Raw genomic sequence first — 14,651 nt, 5'->3', positions numbered from 1 at the left:
TTTAAACTGGTACAGTCAGGTACTAGATATATGCCCTGCCCCTGTCATCTTTGTTACATCCCCTTTGTTCTTTTTTTAATCATACAATATTGAGATACGATCCCATTTAAAGTGTACTGTTTGATGAGTTTTTACAGATGAATATACCCTTGAAACACCTCCACAATCAAGCTAACATTTCTGTCACCCTCAGAAATTCCCTCATGTCACCCCTGTAGTCAAAGCCTGACCTGACCCCAACACTGACCTGCTCTCTGCCACCGGATTAGTTTAAATTTTCTGGAGCTACACTGTCCACTATAGCAGTCAGTAGCCACATAGGGCAATTGAGCTCTTGAGATGTGGCTAGTGCAACTTAGGAACTAATTTTTAAATTGCATTTTAATTGAATATAATTGAAATTTTAATTATATTTAATTATACTTTATTCAAACTTATTAAATTTAACCATGTGTAGCTAGTGATTACTGTTTGGACCAGGAGAGTTTTTGAAGTTTTATATTTTTAACTTCTACATTTTGGTCTTTGACCCATTTAGAGTTACTAACTTTTGTGTATGGTGTGAGGTAAGAATGCCATTGGTTTTTTGTTTTGTTTTGTTTTGTTTTGTTTTGTTTTTTTAGAGATAGCTGTCTAGTTGTTCAGCACTTACTAGATTAAAGGCTTTCCTTTTCCCAAAGAACTGCTTTAGCATCTTTGTCGAAAAGTTAATTGACCACTTACTTGTAGGTCTGTTTCTGGCTATTCTGTTCCATGATCTCTGTGGTTCTCCTTTCACCAGCACTGCACATACTGTCTAATAAATCTTCCAGACATTTAAAAATGGTTTTGACTATTTTAGGTCTGTTAGGTTTTCATATTCAATTTTGAATTAGATTGTCAAATTCTATGAAGATAACTGCTGGGATTATGATAGCAACTGCTGTGAATCTGAAGGTCATTTTGGGGAAGAATTTCTTTAACAAATGTTGAGTCGTCCAATCTATAAATAAAGTATTATCTGTCAGTTAGGTTTTCTTCAGTTTTCTTAAGCAGTGTTTTGCAGTTTTTAGTATACAAGTCTTACGAAGTTTATTCCATTCTTAACTATTTCTTTTCTAAGCTCTGCATTTCTCTGTGCTTTTGCTTTAGCTACATATGCCTCTGCTTTTATTTTTCCACATAAGAGAAGCACATAAAATAGGACATGGACAACTATAGCTGTAGCTGAGCTTCTGGAATAGCTCAGGGGAGTAGGTATATCACAGAACAACTGAAGTGTAACTCTTTATATTTTTGATAGATTTTACACTCTGCTTAGAGAGGCACATGATAAAATCCAAGACATCCATAGTATGCTTCCCCCATCGGGCATACTTATTAATAGATGAATTATAGAACATAGTAAAATTTCACAAATTGGACAGTTTTTATATATTAATTTAAAGTGCCCTGAAATAAGAATTCTTGCGGTTGAGAAATGAAATAATGATCACCAAGGCTGTTTCTCTGATTGGCTGTGATGGAAAGGAAACTGTGGTGTTACTTCTTCCAGGCCCTCCTCTGCCCCCTTTTTGGGAACCTAAGAACAACTGCCTTGTTATGATCCACAATTATAAATCAATGGAAAAAACTTATCTGCTTTTTAAGCAGCACAAGCAGTGAAACCTCAAATGTGTTTGTCTCTTCAAAGTGAATTACTTTTGACAACCTTGGCAGTCAACTCCAAAGATTTTATTGCTCTTATCCAAATTCTTTTCATTTATTGTAACATGAAAAAAATTATTACCATGTGATACTGTGAGATTTATGCATAATAAGAAACACTACCCTAATGATGATTTAACCTTGCAGTAAAATATTCACCCCTAAAATACAAGGTAAGAGTATTTCTGTCAGGAAATGTAGCAGTAGATTTATTTGCTGAGTTATTTTTTTTCTGATTACTAACTCCTAAGAGCTGTGTGTACAGTAGCTGTCTTTTTTTAGTAAATAATATAAGATCCTTATTAGGAAATTAGAAAGAGTAGATGAGCCAAAAGAAGCAAATAAGCTCCTACTCAGGGTTCACCATTGTTAACTCCTTTGTATATAACATTTCAAGCTTTTTAAAATTATGATCAATAACTGTAGGTTTTTAAATGCTTTTTTTATATATTGTGAAATTATTGCATGTTAGTATTTGTCTTAATTATTCCTAATGGCAAAATAATACTTGTTTGGATATGCCCTGTTGTTATATATGTATGTCTTCCCCCCAGCTTTTAGCTGTTATAAACTTGATTGCCATGATGCATTCTTTTAGCTTAATCTTTGCCTAACCCTTTATTACCTTTGGATAGAATTCTAGAAATGTCTGCAGTGTCTGGGTTAAAAGGTGTAATGTTTAAAGCTTTTTGATTCAGAGGGTCATATTACTATCTAGAAGAATTAAGTCGGTCTGCTACATTCCCACCAGCAGCACTTGAGAATGCCTACTTCTTATCTATGTTAATATTTTTTAAATAATTCAGGTACTCTTAAATATTCTTCATGGGAAAACAAATGGTGAATAAAATTGGGTCTTTCTTGAACTCATTGAGAAGGCTTATTAGGATTCTTGATCTTTATGAAAATTGACAACTTTTTAGGAAAGTTGCCTTTAAAAAAGCATACAAGCTTTAAAAAATCTTTCCTTTTTTTTTGCCATAGAATATTAGACCTAAAAGTGACTTGTAGATCAAGGCTAGTGGTTTAATGCAGTGTTTGGAAGGATTGTGACCCATTAGTTATTGTGAAATCATGTTAATGGATTTTTAACTTTGTTTTGATGAAGTTTAGAATAGAAAATGTCAGTTTGCATTATACATAGTAAATGTAATTGTTCTTTTTGCCTAGGACTGTTGTGTGCTCACCCGTGTGTGTGTATGTTCGCATATTTATATCCATGGGTGAATTTAGAGATTGTGATTAAAATGTGTTCCTGACTAAAGGTCATAGTCAAAAAACTACTTGGTAGACTTTTCTTTTACACTGTGTTGTCCTTGTATAAATAATTTATTTCAAAAAAGAAGTAATTTCTGATTATTAGCATTCTCTTTAGAAGGAATGTTTTATTTATTCGCTTTAGCGTATTTTTGCTTTGCAATGATAGATGAGGGGGTGGTGGATATGAGACAGGCTCTTGTAGGCTCCGGATGTCATAAAAGATTATACTAAATACAAAGTCTAATAGTGAGTATACTTTGTTATATGCATACTTTTTAGCAGCAGTCCTGAAAGGTGATAGGTTATAGGGGTCAGATCATCTCTTTGAATTCCCTCTGTCACTTTGTGGCTAATGTTTTGAACTGAACAATGTTTCTGACTCTTTGTTCTCTTGTTTGTGAAGTAAATGTAATAGTTTCTACCTCAAAGGTTATTGAGGTTTAAATAAATATGATGCCTGGTATATAGGACCTCAAACAGCTTGCAGCTTCTATTTTTGGTGCTGATTAGTATAAAATCAGTAATGTGTTATGTGTGGAAAGGTATATTTGTGTGTGATGTGGGTTGGCTGTGGTGTATATCTCTCTGTCTAACTAGAATTTTCATCCATCATCCTCTTTTTTTTTTTTAACACCCTCAGGGTTTCCTAGTCTTGAACTACTGGCTGGCTACATGGCTACCAAATGCCTAAGGGAGTTCTTCACAGCTGAGTTTTGAAGCTGGAATTGGTTCTAGACGCTGGGGTAGATGCAAAACAGCCTAACTCTTCAAGAAACGACATTTCTCACCTCCGATTCTGGCCTCTACTTTGAGAAGGATACCTTAGGTCCACCGACTTCCAGTAGAACAGAGAAGCCCATTTCCTCCCCAATCAGTGAAAAAAATCTAATTCTTCGAATGTAAATCGTTCATATAAAAGGAGCATACAGTCTGTTTTACAGAAGTAAATCGACCATCAAGAGAAGACTTGGCCTCTAATTTATATTGCTTTGCACTTCAGTCTGATATTAAGAAACAGCATTCTTCAGTGAAATTTTGGGTGCCAAACACCTACCCAGAATGTCCAGGGCTTTCCTTTTCAGAAGCTAGCATTCTTCTTTTGACCGTCCAAGTCATTATGAATTCTGACTTGTATTAGGAACATGTTGGACAATGAAAAAATTTCTCTGGATTGTTTTAGTAATGTTTTTTGGATTACACTTCCTTTCTGAACCAATTTCTTTTAATTTAAAGAACTGTAAGCCAGGTTATATTATCTCCCAACAGGTAATATAGCTCTTTCTTATCTTAACTGTTCTCCATAGCCCAACCATCTCCTGATAACTTGGTAGAGTAACACTTTTACACGTGTGCTTGCCTCCTAATTTAAAATACTGTATCCGCATGTAGATAAAATGTACATAACAGTTTAACCTCAAGGTTGCTGGAGTCGGGCCCCATGCCTGAGACACTAAGACAGTGTGTGTTCGCACTTAGCCATGGGCTGGGCTCAAGAACCTGATGCCACGGTTGATGTGGATTACCTAGAACCCTTTCTGCAGTATTCATATGGTGTCTTTACTTTTGTCATTGTGTGTGTGTGGTGTGTGTGTGTTTTTAATGGGAATCTTGTTTTAAAATGTAATTTCTAAAGTTTAACACAAATTGTTTATTTGTTGTGCAGCATATACAGTAGAGAGGTACCTTAAGTTTTTTTGTTCTTTTCCTTTTAAGTACTTCTGAGAACTAGTGGTCACTTCCCATAGTATTCATCTGACTTCACTGTCAAAGATCATTATTATGTGTGTTAGTAATCCTGGAAAGGGAAAAACAAGGCCCTATTGCCTGGAGTTTCCTGGCCAATGAATTCATATGTCCTGGCCTTGTCAGGGTGTTAGCAGGGCCTGCTTATGTTTTACAGCCCATATGTCAGGTCAGGCTGGCTTAGAGGCCCATCTGAGTGGAAGGGTACTCTTAACGTGGTACAAGGCAACAAGCCCATGAATCCCATCCCTGTCATCTCTGGTGTCACCTGCTGCTGTGGCCCTGGCAGGTTCTCAGAGCTGTGTTCCACAGCCCTACTGTGTGAATGGCACTATGATGCTGACCATGCATGGAAAGGACTTTGGCATCCGGTTGGCACTCTTTCCCCCCTTGTTCAATATTATGTTCTGATTTGCCCCCTTGCCATTGTTTCCAAAGATCAAGGAATGTCGATAACATTTTAAAGGACCAATAAGAACCTACTGTTAACTTAAAACTTAAACCTCTTCCCGTGGAAGCACACTCTACTACTAAAGGGAAGGTCCCTGGGCTCTGTTTTGTCCTTTGCATTGAGAATGATGTGGGGATCAATGTGTGTGTGTAATTTGGCTTGCTTTTTCATTTTTCATTTTTTAAAAATAACACCCATCCCTCCTACATGTGGCTCAAGTCATTTCTGTTTTTGAGAAGTTGAGTCTCAAGGTGTAAAAAAATAAATCTCCATTCACAAGGGTAGATGTTGTAAGTTTGACAGTGGTTGTGAAAGTGATTTAACTTTTACTGCTCTTCATCTTACAGCTTTGTTATCAGATTGGTTAGGGGAGCCCGGGGAAGGGGTTGGTGGGGAGGGGGGAGGCAATTCTTCTGAACAAATGGACTTTCTGTTGTTCTTTTTGCATGTTTAATATAGAAGTTCTTGTTCCTTGGGAGATTATGGCCTTTAAATATGCACACAACTTTTGAATTGTGCCTACTAAATTATAGCAGGGGACTTTGACACCCAAGGAATTCTGACTTTCTGGGATTATAGTAGTAATTCCCAGCCATACTCTGGACATTATTTTGTTAACCATAATTGAGCAACTGTAAATTACTGCTATATTAATGTTTTAAAGCACTGGGATAGTCTAATTCTAACTTGTAATTAATTATGTTTGCCAATTATCTGTTTGAAATAAATTTGTGTCTGAACAGCTATTGAAACTATTAAATTGTACAGATATTATTCATGACAGCTTTGTACTGTGGAATGTGCTTAATAAAAAACAAAAAGTTTGACCTTTGTCCAATAAATTGCTAAGTAATGTCAATAAATCAAGTATGAGTATTATGCGGTACACCTAATCTGGCTTCATGCAATTGTTACTTCAGCTACTAATTCAAAGCCAATTCTCTTAATAAAGTGTTGCAATACTCTGATGTTGTTAAGAAATTTTTCAAAAAACTGTTTGGTGTTATCAGTAATTCAGTGATGTACAGTTAAAGTTTGTAGATTTAAAATACAATTTGCTCTGTAAAATGAGGTTGAAAGCAAACTGCTTTCGGCCTGTGAGAACTTTGTGCGAGATAACACCGCAGGCCATGACTTGGGGCTTTGTGCTTTAAGCCCAGGAGCCTAGGAGCTAGTTCAGAACTCCTCCCCAACAAGTCCAGTTCCCAAGTTACAGTAAAAAATACGCAAATGGCCCCTTAAATGTCTCAAGTGGCTCCCATAGGTGAGTGGATCCTCTTGTTTTGTGAAGAAAGGAGACAGACTGAGGTATGCACTTGTATCCACTCCCACTTACACTTTGGGCAGGAAATTTTTGGGCTTTTTGTGTTTGCAGAGTCACACATCACTGGCTGAGTACTAAAGCAGAAAGAATACAGTTAATATCTGCAGGATTCTGCTCAAATCCTGGGTAGTAGCAGTTTTCTGGTTAAGTTAACTGAGTTGGTAATGTGGACTTTGGTGATGAGATTTAAGAGTATTTCTATAAAATGGTGTTCCCACACATTTTTCTTGTAAAAATGTTTTTAAAATATATAATATGCATATGGTTAAGAAAATCAATTTACAAACCATAGAAATAGTAAAAAGTGATTCTCCCTTTCACCCTTGACCTTCAGCCCCCTAATCATTGTTAGCCAGTTCTTTGCATATACTTCAACAGATAATACTCTGTATGGAAAGGTGTGTTTATGTACTCGTATACACACACATTGCTCCCCTCCACTTTAACTTTTACTGTTAAACTTTAATGTTAACAGTAGCATACTATATATGCTCTTGTGTATGTACCCATATACATACATCGCCCCACCACTAATGTTAACAGCTATACATATATGTACCTGTACATGTACCCACACGTTGCCCCCCGCCCCCACTTTTAACAGCTACATATGCTATACTGCACTTGCTTTCTCATCTAATAGTCTTGAGATATCCCATGTCAGTACATGTGATTTTACCTCATTCTTGCTCATGGATGTGTAGTAGTTGGTTGTAAGGATATACCATAATTTATTCAGCTAATTTCTTGGAATCTAGGTGGTTTCTTGCTTTTTCCTATAGTGACTGCCCTTTCTCATTCTATCCCTGCTTGTGATAAGCATGATAAATTAATGATTTGGACTACAAATGAACAGCAGGTGTTGAGCCCAAACAGTGGCAGAGTGGGAAGAACTCAGGTGTCAGACTGGATCATAACCTCTCCAGTCATCTCTACCTTCACTTAGTTGGTGTTTAGGAGGTATTAGTTGCTTTCTTCCTAAATAGATGAGGTATTACTGTAAGAAATTAATGGCTACAAATGTATCCGTATTGATGGAGATTCTGAGAAAGATTTTGTAGAACTCCTTGGATATACAGTCAGACTGGAGTGGTGCTCTGTCATTTCAGCCCATTTGTTTTCTCCATAAGGAGAGACAGTTGGGCTGTTTGCCTGATGATCCTGTTACTGATTTGCTGTATGGCAGTACCCCTGTTGGGCCTTAGCTTCCCCATGTGTACAGGAAGGTTTCACTAACTAGTTCAGGTCCCAGAGGGCACATGCCCTAGCTCTGGATGATTTGCTGTCTTGCAGGAATGCAGACCCAGTGATGTTAGGTCTAAATTTTTGAGAAAAGCTGAAAATCCAGATTATGTGGAGATCCAGTTTATAAAAATTGGTAACTTTTTAAACATTAATCTCTGGAGCACCAGTTTGTCATCTGTAAACGAACACAATTTTAAGCATTTCTAGTAGTGATCTGTTGAGGCATTTTGTCAAGTTTGGCAACCGAACATTTGAAGAACAGAACAGAGCCCAGAGAGAAGGGACAAATTAAATGATAGGCCCTGTGACAAAGTGAACAGCATGCAGTAATTACTCAATACATGTTTGTCTGAAAAATGACCAAAAGTGGGAGGTGTTTGAAAAGAGGAGGAGAGGCAGGGAGCATTGAGACCTGGTAGCCGCTGTCTTCAATCACACTAAGTATTCAGACCAGCTGCCCGCGTTTGTGCTAGGATTGAGTTCGCATTAAAGCAAGGCAGGATTTAGGCCTAAGATTAACGTGGTCTCCAAGACCTCGGAGCTCCTGCATATCTGTAAGTTGCACAAAGCTGGGTCTAAAACCTTATGACACTCAAAAAACCTCTGTGGTATAACTATCCCTAGCCATCATCAGGTGCTTGTTTACCAGCCCAAAGATGGGGCACTGGACCCTGGTCACCAAATGCAATGAAATCCTAATTTAGTGTTTTAAGATTTTTATTGGTTATGTGTTGTGAAAGAATTATAGTACAGATAATAAGTAACTTTTTTTTTGTATGTGCAGATGAAACTGGAAAGCAGAACCCTGTAAATGGAATTGTACTCATTGCTTTCAACATTTGACTATTTATTCATCCTGCCTCCAGGAATTACCTAATTGTATTTCTCAGAGTACTTATGTGGTTGGGCTGGCCTGGCAAAACCTGGAAAGAACGAAGCCAAAGGTTCATCTGTAGCGGGGCATGCCTTGGAAGAACTTAAACCTGGTGTTCTGGTGAGATCTCAGTGGGAACAACTTAAGCTCCTTCCAGCCTTCACCACTGTCCTTGGATCCAACAGACTTTGCTGTTCTTGAGGGCTGTATTTTTTTTTTTTAAGGTATCATTGATACACACTCTTAGGAAGGTTTCACATGAAAAACAATGTAGTTACTACATTCACCCATATTACCGAGTCACCCCCATACCCCATTGAAGTCATTGTCCATCAGTGTAGTAAGATGTCAAGGGCTGTGTTTTATTTACGCCCAAATACCCTGCAGCTCCGGCAGTGGGAACACTCTCACAACACCTTTAGATCTTGACTGAGACCGTCCCATGGGAGTCACTGGTCTACTGGATGACAGGAAGAGCATGAGTCAGGAACAGCAGACCTGGCTAAGGATGGAGCTCTGTCACCTAATTGACATTAGGCCCCACGAGCAAGCGCATTCTCTGGACTGAACCTAAGCTTCCTCATCTATGAAGTGGACACAGTATATTATAATCACTGTAAAAATTAAATGACATAATCTAAAGCACCTAGAACAGCACCTGGTGTATAACGACTTTGGTGCCAGCTCTTCTTCGTACCTTCAACTGTGACATTTAAACAGATGGCTCAGGATGTCCCGAGCAGAGAAAGCTATAATAAGGGTTGGGGTTCAGGATGTGTGAGATGAGACAGAGTTCAATGTGCTCAGGCCACTTGAGGCCTGTGGGCTTCATGAGGGGAAATACCAGAGCTGACGGTCCCCTGTGGCATCCCAGTGAGGACTTGAGTTAGTAACCAGGGCTGGGCTGTTCGGTGGGTGGAACAGAGCGAGATGGACCAGGTGAATAGTATTTGCACCAAGTTATTTTTATTTGTTCATTTTGTTACTAAGAATAGTTCAGCTTTAAAAGCAGTCAGCCTATCATATGCCCAGTGGGTGTTTCTGGGAAGAGAATGAGACCTCAACATGCCAATATCCTGAGCAAATGGTAGTACTACCGAAGTGCACTGGAAAGAAGAGAAGTGTGTAGGTGGTGGGGTCGGGGGTGGTGGGTGAGGCAGAGGAGAGGGTGGTTAACACCAACTACAGCTAAAGAATAAAAATGGCCACACCAGGTGAGGACCAAGTCTGCTGGTAAAGGCTCAGTAACAATGCAGGGCCTATGTTATTACCGCCCTCTGGCTGAAGAAACTGAGGCTGAGGTGTGTCTGGCTAATGAGCAGTTGGTTAGCTTTGATTCCAATCTGTCTTGGGTGCCACAGCTGACCTCTTGCCACGTTGCCCTCACCTCTCCCATCTCCACCGGCCAGGGCCCAGGATGCCAGAAGTCTCCCTGGAGAGCCAGGCCTCCTGCTGTGCAGTCCCCTCGCATTTACAGACCAGACCATCTGTACATCTCCCCCCACACCCACACCCCTGCCGGTATGTCCCTGGCTGCCTCCTTCGGTCATTAGTAAACATGCATGGTGTGCCTTCAGCAATGCACAGAGTTGGGTGGGATGCAAGGAGCTGGGCAGTACGGGTGTCGGAGAGGCTGAGAATGACGCCCATGGCTAGTGTGTGCCTATGTGCCACTAGTGAGGCTCTAATGTAAAGGAGATGCCATCCCTGCTCTCAGGAAACTTACATTCCAGGAGACATAGGCTACAGTGATTGCTACCGCACCCATTCACACATGAATTCACAAGAATTCAGCTGGTGGTAAGTGCTCTAAGGAGATTACACTGGGAGGTGGGTTGCTACAGCCTGGGGAACAGCTGAGCTAAGCCAAACCCTGGACAATCAACAGGAGCCAGCCATGCAGTGTTGCCGGCTGGGGACACGTGGATGCAAAGGCCTTGAGGTGGGAATGCCCTGCCACCAAACTGGCCGGAGTTGCTCTCCCCTCCCAGATAAGGGAAGGAGGGGGTGGGTGGAGGCGGCGAAGGGCAGTGCATTTGGATTGGACTGAGAGGGATTCCAGTGGAGCTGACTTGCCTAGACGAGCGAGGTGCGCAGCGGCCTCCGAAGGAAGAGGCCTGAACCTGAGTTCGGAAGAGGGCACAGGAGGGCCGGCCAGGGACAGGCGGAGAGGAGCAGCTGGGAAGGTAGGGGTGTGATGATGCTCCCGAAGTTGGAAAAACCTTCTCTAAACCCTTGCCTGGGAGCTGCCCAGGCCTCCTGGGGAACCACGCCCGTCACTAGCGGCGCGGCAGGACGCCTACTGCCGCTCCCCACCGCCAGGCGCGCCGGCTCTCCGGAAGGCCAGGGCTCTGGCGGCAGAGCAAGCGGGCGCCCAGCAGCCTCCCCGCCGGCCCTTCTCGTCCTTGGGAGTGTTCCCTGCAGCCCATCTGCACAAACAGACGGGGGCCAGGGCTGAGCCTCAGGAATGAGGAGATAAAAGGGACCATCGGGGCTTTTTCCACCAAAGGCGAAAGCATTTTATAGAAGGGGCTGAGTTTTTGTTTCAGGAAATTTCATCATGTCTCCAAGAAGGGGAGGGGAGAAAAAGAGAGAGGGAGAGGGAGAGAGCGAGAGAGAAGGTAATTGGCCTCAGATTTTCTCACTCCTTTTTCATGTTGGTAACACGAGGCGGCCCAGGTCAGCCTCAGGTCAGCGACGTTCGGGCTCTTTAGTGCCCCTCTGTGAATACCTCATTTCTGTAATAGTTTTTCCTTTAAAAACAGCTCTGCCTTCTTTGGCAGATGGTGACATTCCATTAGCATATGGAATATTTTTCAAAACACATCCGAAAGCATGTCTCTTACGGAGGCGACTGGGCAAAAGCAAATGGATGTTTGAAAAGTATGTTGGGAGCAACTCAACATTTAACAGAAGGCTCCCACTCCACCCGCCCCCACCCCGCCGCTCTTGAACTGTCACCCTAACCAAAAGGAGGAGAGGATGTTCCCTCAAAGGGTAGTCTGTTGGCTTTACTATTAGCACCACAGTACAGAGAGCGGAGCTGAGGGAGCCTGGACTCAGAACAGTCCTTAGCAAACCTTTGTGCGTGCAGCCTCAGGGGCGGTGATGGACGCTTGTTCACTGAGCACCTATTGCGCATCAGATGCTGTGTATGACATACATTTTCTTTTCTGCTGAAATCCATCTACCGCACAGTGGGCAGAGCCATCTCCTGAACCTGTAGATCAGTTAGATCACATCACTGCCCTGCCCAACACTCCCCAATTCCCGCCCATTGTGCTTAGTTAGAATCAAGTCCAAACTTCTTGCTTTCATCTGCAGTGATCTAGCCCCTGCCTGCCTTTCCAATGTCACTTTGTGCCACATGTTCCTGTGTCACTGCCTTTCCAGTTATGCGGCTTCCTTCCATTCTTTATTTCTGCTTCAGGGCCTTTGCATGAGCTGTTTTCTCTGCCTTGTATGCATTCCCCCGCCCTGCTCTTCCAATGGCTGCTTTTGTATCATTCAGGTTGCAGCTCATATACCTCCTTCTCTGAGACTTCTCTTACCAGGTCATTTAAATGATATCATTTCACTCTCTGTTGCATCCTATCTTCTATTTACTCAATAGCACTTGCCATTTGATTACTTTATTTGTTTACTCATATTAACTCAAGACATGTTTGTTGAAGGCCTACTATGTGCCTTCACATTCTCTGACTGAGAAAGCACTGACTGAGCTATGCAGTGACAAATATTCCTGCCCCATGAAGCCTACAGTATGCCATGGGAAAGCCTATGATAAACAAATTGTATACTTTCTGACTTATCTCACCAGAAATGTAAATTTCTCGAGGACTGGGACCATCTCGTCTTCTTCAGAGGTCAATTTTGGGCACTCAAGAAATCATAGTAAATGAAGGACTGGATCCCATTTTACAAGCAATGGTGCTAAGGCATAGAACACGAAGTGGCTTTCAATATCACTGCGCTAGCAAAAAGGCAGGGCAGGGATCTGAACTTCTGTCTGACTCTGAAGCTGGTGCTCCACGAGGCCTGCCCAGGGTCCTTCCCACTTTCTCCTCTCAGTCCAGAATCTGGGTCCTCCCTCTTTCCCCATCCAAGCCCATTTTTCCCATGTATGGCCTTAGCACTCCACTCTCAGTGGGGCTACTGCCTCATTGTGGGTCATGTCCTTCAGCTCTCTGAGCCCCAGATTCCTCATCTAAATGAGAATTTAAACCACAGTAGATTGGCTAAAGCTCTTAAGATTCTATTTTCCTGCTTTCTAATCAACCAGTTGATAAATTGTGTTCAATAAGAGGCTAAAAAGGAATTTTTGATTTCTGCATCCCCAGCTGAACAGTAATGTCAAGGTCTAACATCATCTCAGTGGCTATCTTCTCTCAGAGTATTATTTCTAGCCCTCTGTTCTGCTTACTTGATCAATCTAAGGATAGAAGCCCAATTGAAACTGGCCTACACAGAGAAGGGCATTTATTGGCTGATATTACACAGAAGCTCAGGAATGGGCTGGCTTTAGACATGGCTGGATCTGGGAGCCTCAAACTATGTCAGCAGCCCTTGAGTCTCCCTCTACTCTCTGCCTGCTCTCCTCTCTCAAGTCTCATTTGGAGATAGGCTGGTGTCCCACATGGTGGCCAGGTGGCTGCTAACAACCCCAGGAGTACATCCTATCCTCTTGAGTATCTCCGGTTGAGCAAAATCTCTCTCCCTGGCAAGCCCAAAGAGTCCTGGAGTTATGTCTCCTTGGCTCAGGTTGGTCATGTGCCCACCCTTTAGCCCAACACAATCAGAGGAATGTGATCCTCTGATTGACCAGGCATGGGCCCCTAGCCACCCTGGAGCCAGGGCTTGGGGCCCACCCTGTGAAAACCACATGGACTGAGAAGGGAAGGGAGACAGGTCCCAAGGAAGATCAGGGTGCTGAGATCCAAAAAGAAAGGGGAATGGAGTCGGACAGACAAAATCCAGTGCCCACGGCCCCTGCCACTAGGCATGCGTGCCTTTTCCTCCTGGGAAATGACTAACTTGGACATCCTTGCAGGCTCAGCTTGGATGTCACCTCCTCTGCAATCCGCTGAGCGGGAGCTGACTCTTCCACACCTGAACTCCTCTCCGGCTCTATCACTTTCTCTTTGGTGTTGTGACTGTTAATGCACGCATTTGAGGATCTACCAGTGGAGAGCATAGAAGAGGCCACATGTGGGGGCAGAGGACTTGGGTTCAAATCTCTACTCATCATTGGTTGGGTGACCAGGGACAAGAAAGACACTTCTCTCCAATCATTCTTCTCTCCTGGGCCTGCTCTGAGCTTTAAATGAGATGAAGCCTGCCCAGCCTGGGTTCACAGAGGGCTTTTGACTTCCTTTACACCAGGATTCATCCTTGGTCATCTCTGTGTCCCCAGTGCCAGGTACTTGATAAATGTTGAACGGACAAACCTATGGATTCTAGATGGGTATGGGAGGGTCTCCCCTTTCACAGCACTCATATTTCACAGGAAGCATTTTAGATGAAAAACCGTTGAGTCAAAGACTCTTGAAAACCCTTGAATTGTGAATTCGGTTCAGTGTAGAAGGTGAGTGCTGTATGACCCAGGCCAGTAATTCTTACATCCATTTAGAGTTTGACCACCAAGATGGTTGAGGGAGACAAAAGTCTAAATGCAGACACACAGTCATTCAAATGATGCTGCTCTTAAAATAACTATGGGAGGGATAGTGGTGAGAGAGAAAGAAGTAATAGTAAAATCTGAATTTAAAATTGCCTGCAAGGTTCACTCCATTCTGGCTTAATATGCAGCCTTATTTTATAACTTTAATATGTGTCAAGAGGCGTGTTTGTTACGGGGAGAACAAATGTAATCATATCTGTAAGTGCACGAGGACAGTGTGTAGCATGGAAGGGGGGCTCAGTGAATGTGGTGGGTCTCACTCGGTGGTCTGACATACACATGAATCCCTGGGTTGCCGCAGAAGAGGCCCGGGCCCTGGCTGCCTCTGTCTCCCACTGGAGGCCGTGCTGAACTGGCTCTCACACTCATGCCTCCAGGCACTGGTTGC

At 42.3% G+C, this 14,651-nt stretch overlaps 1 protein-coding gene and 1 long non-coding RNA gene across 8 annotated transcripts in view; both read left to right on the top strand.

Annotated features, from left to right (window-relative positions):
• The window catches only part of FBXW11 (F-box and WD repeat domain containing 11), a 140,587-nt gene extending 134,482 nt beyond the window's left edge, over window positions 1-6,105 (top strand). For all 6 annotated transcript variants that reach the window (XM_036884715.2, XM_036884713.2, XM_036884711.2 and 3 more), the window contains one exon: window positions 3,587-6,105. The gene's annotated coding sequence lies outside the window, so the exon portion shown is untranslated. The remainder of the gene's footprint in view (window positions 1-3,586) is intronic.
• A 4,104-nt stretch (window positions 6,106-10,209) lies between these two features.
• Window positions 10,210-14,651, top strand: part of LOC118911995 (uncharacterized) — a 45,204-nt gene continuing 40,762 nt past the window's right edge. The window contains exon 1 of one of the 2 annotated variants that reach the window (XR_008993702.1): window positions 10,210-10,769. This is a non-coding gene — a long non-coding RNA (uncharacterized LOC118911995). The remainder of the gene's footprint in view (window positions 10,770-14,651) is intronic. The other variant, XR_008993703.1, reaches the window with a different exon arrangement.

The sequence above is a fragment of the Manis pentadactyla genome, chromosome 2, assembly GCF_030020395.1.
Source record: "Manis pentadactyla isolate mManPen7 chromosome 2, mManPen7.hap1, whole genome shotgun sequence".
NCBI classification, from domain to species: domain Eukaryota; kingdom Metazoa; phylum Chordata; class Mammalia; order Pholidota; family Manidae; genus Manis; species Manis pentadactyla.
This window is presented reverse-complemented; position numbering and strand designations above follow the sequence as displayed.